Genomic DNA, 6,000 nt, shown 5'->3' with positions numbered 1-6,000 from the left:
GAGCAAACCCAAATCTTTATTCTCAGAGAGCTTCTTCCTCGGTGTATCCCTGGCACCTGGCAGAGCAATGAAAATCAGAATCGCTGCCTTTAAAAACACTCGGGCTGTTCACTCAACTGATTGTGGTCATCATTGCAGGAGGCAGGGAAGTCAGATCATGATGCTGGACACCCTTAAGCTCAGTACAGTGCTGTGTGTCAATTATGTCTCAATACAACTGGTAGAAAAAAGAGTTATCTGGATAGAAAGAACAAGATAAAATACACGAATTATCAAAAGTTAAAAAAATACAGACGAGCTAGACTATGAGTCTCAGAAAGCACTGTTCACAACAGCCAGGACATGGAAGCAGCCTAAATGTTGATGGAGGAGTGGATAAAGAAGATGTGGTACAAATATACAGTGGAATACTACTCAGCCGTAAAAAAGAATGAAGTAATGCCATTTGCAGCAACATGGATGGACCCAGAGACTATCATACTATGTGAAGTAAGTCAGACAAAGACAAGTATCATATGATATCACTTATATGTGGAATCTAAAAAACATGATACAAATGTGCTTATTTATAAAACAGAAACAGACTCACAGGCTTTGAAAACAAAGTTATGGTTACCAAATTGGAAATGTGGTGGGGAGGGATAAATTAGGAGTTTGGGATTAACATATACACACTATTATATATAAAATATGTAATCAACAAGGACCTACTGTATAGCACAGGGAACTCTACTCAATATTCTGTAATAACTTATATGGGAAAAGAATCTGAAAAAGAATAGATATATGTGTATGTATAACTGAATCACTTTGCTGTACACCTGAAACTAACACAACACTGTAAATCAACTATACTCCAATATAAAATAAAAATTAACTTAAAAAAAAAGAAAGTTTAAAAACATAGAGGCAAGCTAGACTATGAGTCTCAGAGAGGTTAAGCTGACACATATATATGGAATCTAAAAAAAAAAATGTTCTGATGAACCTAGGGGCATGCCAGGAATAAAGACACAGATGTAGAGAATGGACTTGAGGACATGGGGAGGGGGAAGGGTAAGCTGGGACGAAGTGAGAGAGTGGCATGGACATATATACACTACCAAATGTAAAACAGATAGCTAGTGGGAAGCAGCCGCATGGAACAGGGAGATCAGCTCAATGCTTTGCGACCATCTAGAAGGGTGGGATAAGGAGGGTGGGAGGGAGACACAAGAGGGAGGGATGTGAGGATATACGTATGCATATAGCTGATTCACTTTGTTATACAGCAGAAACGAACACCACACTGTAAAGCAATTATACTCCAATAAAGATGTTAAAAAAAAAAAAAGCTGCCTGAAGTCACACAGTAAGTGGCAGAACAAGAGTCTAAACCTAAGTCTGCCTAAAGCTAAAGCTATTCTGCCACCTTCCTTTGCAATGAGTGAAGGCATTCTGTGCTGCCTGGATCCCACTGGGACCTCAGTTGGCTGTTTCTAAAGGGAGCTGAGGGGCAGCCTCAGAGGCTCTGCTCCGAGCAGGGACCTCTCACCTTCTGCTGCCTGATCGCCCTGGTGACCCTCTTCTCCTGGTGCAGCCGCTCTTCCATGTGCGCCAGGGCCTCCTTCAGCAGCGCCTTTTCTTCGGCCTCTTTGGAGATGTCGTCCTTCAGCTTTGCCACCTGTAACTGGTACATCTGAACCGACACTTTGCTCTGCCTGAGCACACGGGAGAGACAAAGTCTCTTTTCTCCTCAGCTTTCTCACTCACCACCAATGCTCCCGACCTGGGAGATCCTCAGAACACTTCCATATATGCCTGGCTTCGCGGTTTCCTTACAAGTGGGGGGAAGGCTAAAGATGTGGGGACTAGAGGGCAGAATAAATAGCCCATTGGCTGTGGACGTGCAGCATGAAGGGGGCAACGGTTATGCTACCAGCCCCTCCCAATTTCCCAGAGAGGGTGGGGGAACGGATACCACTGAAAATAGGATGGAATTATGAAAAGCACACACATGGTGAAACATCAGACACATTTATAAAAGGTGCACCTTATTCCTTAACAGTAGGGTACTTTAACTGCTGCTTTCTTGTCCAGATACTTGGGTCCATCAGGCCCTGAGTCACCATCCCGCCTCCCCCCTCCACACCCAGGCCTCTGTCCTCTTGTCCTGGTCCCTACGGGTCTGCAGCTGCCCCGAGGTTTAGCCTGGAGAATGGAGGCCTGGGCCTTTTGCCAGGGACACGGGCCATACTTGAGCTGTTCAATGTCCTTCTCGTATCGTCTCAAAAGCTCTTCTTTTCTCTGCAGCTGGTTCTTGAGTAGGGTGATCTTATCAAACACCAGGTAGAAGTCTCTTTGTCGAAGCTGGTGGACTCTCTCCCTCTCTTTTGGGGAGAGGTGTTTCATGGACACGTGACCTGACATACCTTTGATGTTCATCATAGTCCCGAGGGTTTTGCTCATATCCAAGTACTACGAGAAAGCGTTTCACAGGTAAGAGGCCTGGCCCAAGACCGCTGGTGGCCACTTTGAGGAGGCAAACATCTAATTCTGTTTCATTCATTTTCTGCAGTTGCAGAGAAGAAACACATGCTTTGCAAATGAGTGCATTTGGGGCTTTTAGTATGACTTTCATTTTCCCCCGCATCCATTTACACTATGCCATTTTGAGAACTGGTGGGGGGCGGGGAATGACAACAGATATAAACATTCATTCTTACTACCCAGTCTTCCAAGGAATTGGGCTCTGCAATTTCCAGCCCATGCTGGGATAGGAGATGGGTCTCGTGGAGCTGTAACAACTAAACATGTATGTGAGGTTGATGTGTAAACTATCTGCAGGGCACGCAGGTTTGGACAGGAGGGGACTGATGCTGGGTATACCTACCAGCTTTTCATTAAGATCTAAAGCCTCAGCCACATCTGTTTTCCATAACTTCTCAGTGGCCATGATGGACCCTGGGCTGGAAAGGCCATTTTGAGGCTGAAATAAAAAAAAAGAAAAAAGTCTCTTGGCATTCCATTATGATTTTCTACATCCAGAAGAATAACCCGAACAATAATGGAAGAACTGGAAAGTTACTAAAGAATAATTTGAGAGAGTTAATTTTTTTAACATCTTTATTGGAGTATAATTGCTTTACAATGGTGTGTTAGTTTCTGCTGTATCAAAAAGTGAATCAGGGCTTCCCTGGTGGTGCAGTGGTTGAGAGTCCGCATGCCGATGCAGGGGACACGGGTTCGTGCCCCGGTCCGGGAGGATCCCACATGCTGCGGAGCGGCTGGGCCCGTGAGCCATGGCTGCTGAGCCTGCGCGTCCAGAGCCTGTGCTCTGCAGCGGGAGAGGCCACAACAGTGAGAGGCCCGCATACTGCAAAAAAAAAAAAAAAAAAAGTGAATCAGCTATACGTATCCATATATCCCCATATCCCCTGCCTCTTGCGTCTCCCTCCCACCCTCCCTATCTCACCCCTCTAGGTAGACACACAGCAACGACCTGCTCTCCCTGTGCGATGCAGCTGCTTCCCACTAGCTATCTATTTTACCTTTGGTAGCGTGTGTGTGTATATATGTCCATGCCAAGAGAGTTGGTTTTAAATCCAGTCTGACTCTGTGAACTGCTTTCTTTATGCCTGTGCTCCTACCCCTTCAGCGCACGACTGCCTTTGAAATGATGCATCACTTGTGCCGTTCTTTGGCCACCGTCTCGTCTGTCTTCCCTTTAGGCCAGTGGTTCTCAACCGGGGGTGACTCTGGCCACCCTACCCCCTCCAGGACATTTAGCAATGCCTGGACACATTTGTGGTTGTCATAATTGCTGCTGGCGTCTAGTGGGTGGAGGAAAAGGATGCTGCTAAACACCCCACGATGCATAGGGCAGTCTCCCAAACAAAGAGTTACCTGGCTCAAAAAATCAGTACCGCTGATGTTGAGAAGACAAGCTCCAGAAAAATGGGCACCATGCGGCTTTTGCTCACTATCTCCCTCCTTGTGCCCAGCATGGCACCTGGCAACGAGTGGTGCATAGTGGGCATGTTTGTTGAATGAACGAATGAAGGTTAAGTGGAAAATAGCCTCCCTCCTTTTTATTAAAGGAATCTCATTTCTGTGCAGCAGAAACCATACTCTCACAAAATTCGGCCCAACCTTCTCCTAGCTCTGGAACCTGGTGGGTGGGCATCCCTTCAGACCCTTTCCAGAGACAATGCAGATAGTGTTTGCAGCTGCATCTCCCTAAGACCCCAACCAGCCAGCTGGCTGCTGGAAGCCCAACTGACTGCATGGAAAGGCCACCAGACTGAATAGGGGACCTGATCTGAACGACTACAAATAACCATAGTAAGCCTCCTTAAAAAATAAAGTGGCTTTTAATGCTTGCCATGAGCCTCTCTTAGCCCTAGCATTTGTTGGCACTACCTGAAAACCTCTGAGATTAAAAACAAAACAACTGGCGGCACCGCCCAAGTACCCAGGAGGAAGGCACGGGCCCTCCCTGCCTGAGGGATTAGAAGTCTAAAGTGGATGAACACTTAGTGACCATCTTGTTGGAGACCCTCTTCCTACGTGGTATCTGAGACTCAGTGGAAATGTAATTCTCTGTCCAAGGTCACACAAGGCAGCACCAGTGGAACCAGAAGTCTGGGCTCTGGACTTACCATATGTTTCTTCAGTCATTCATCACAGAATTATTGAACACCTACTAGACTAGATGCTGGAGATGTAATGCTATCCACTTATCTCAATACCACGTTTAAAAAACCTATCTTTTGGACCCGGAGGAAGATGGCGGAAGAGTAAGACGCGGAGATCACCTTCCTCCCCACGGATACACCAGAAATACAGCTACACGTGGAACAACTCCTACAGAACACCTACTGAATGCTGGCAGAAGACCCCAGACCTCCCAAAAGGCAAGAAACTCCCCACATACCTGGGTAGGGCAAAGCGGAGAGATTCCCGCACAGAGGATCGGTGCCGAGCGGCACTCACCAGCCCGAGAGGCTTGTCTGCTCGCCCGCCAGGGCAGGCGGCGCTGGAAGCTGAGGCTCGGGCTTCGGTCAGAGCGCAGAGAGAGGACTGGGGCTGGCGGCGAGAACTCAGCCTGAAGGGGGCTAATGTGCCACAGCTAGCCGGCAGGGAGTCCGGGAAAACTCTGGAGCTGCCGAAGAGGCAAGAGACTTTTTCTTCCCTCTTGGTTTCCTGGTGCGCGAGGAGAGGGGATTAAGAGCGCTGCTTAAAGGGGCTCCACAGACGGGCGCGAGTCACGACTGAAAGCGCGGAGCCCAGTGACGGGCGTGGGACGCTGGGGCTGCTGCTGCCGCCACCAAGAAGCCTGTGTGCGAGCGCAGGACACTGTCCACGCCGCCCTTCCGGGAGCCTGTGCAGCCCGCCACTGCCGGGGTCCCGGGATCCAGAGACGGCTTCCCTAGGAGAACGCACGGCGCGCCTCGGGCTGGTGCAACGTCACGCCGAACTCTGCCGCTGCAGGCTCGCCCCGCACTCTGTGCCCCTCTCTCCCGCCCGGCCTGAGTGAGCCAGAGTCCCCAAAGAGGCTGCTCCTTTAACCCTGTCCTGTCTAAGCGAAGAACAGACGCCCTCCGGCGACCTACACGCAGAGGCGGGGCCAAATCCAAAGCTGAGACCCAGGAGCTGTGAGAACAAAGAAGAGAAAGGGAAACCTCTCCCAGCAGCCTCAGAAGCAGCGGATTAAAGCTCCACAATCAACTTGATGTACCCTGCATCTGTGGAATACATGAATAGACAACACATCATCGCAAATTGAGGAGCCAGGAGTCAGTGCTGTGCCTCTGAGGTGGGAGAGCCAACTTCAGGACACTGGTCCACAAGAGACCTCCCAGCTCCACATAATATCAAACGGCGAAAATCTTCCAGAGATCTCCATCTCAACACCAGCACCCAGCTTCACTCAACGACCAGCAAGCTACAGTGCTGGACACCCTATGCCAAACAGCTAGCAAGACAGGAACACAACGCCACCCATTAGCAGAGAGGTGG

The sequence above is a fragment of the Mesoplodon bidens genome (genome assembly GCF_964165515.1).
Source record: "Mesoplodon bidens genome assembly, contig: HAP1_SCAFFOLD_238, whole genome shotgun sequence".
NCBI classification, from domain to species: Eukaryota; Metazoa; Chordata; class Mammalia; order Artiodactyla; family Ziphiidae; genus Mesoplodon; species Mesoplodon bidens.
The sequence above is the reverse complement of the archived record's forward strand: the minus strand, read 5'-3'. Positions refer to the sequence as shown.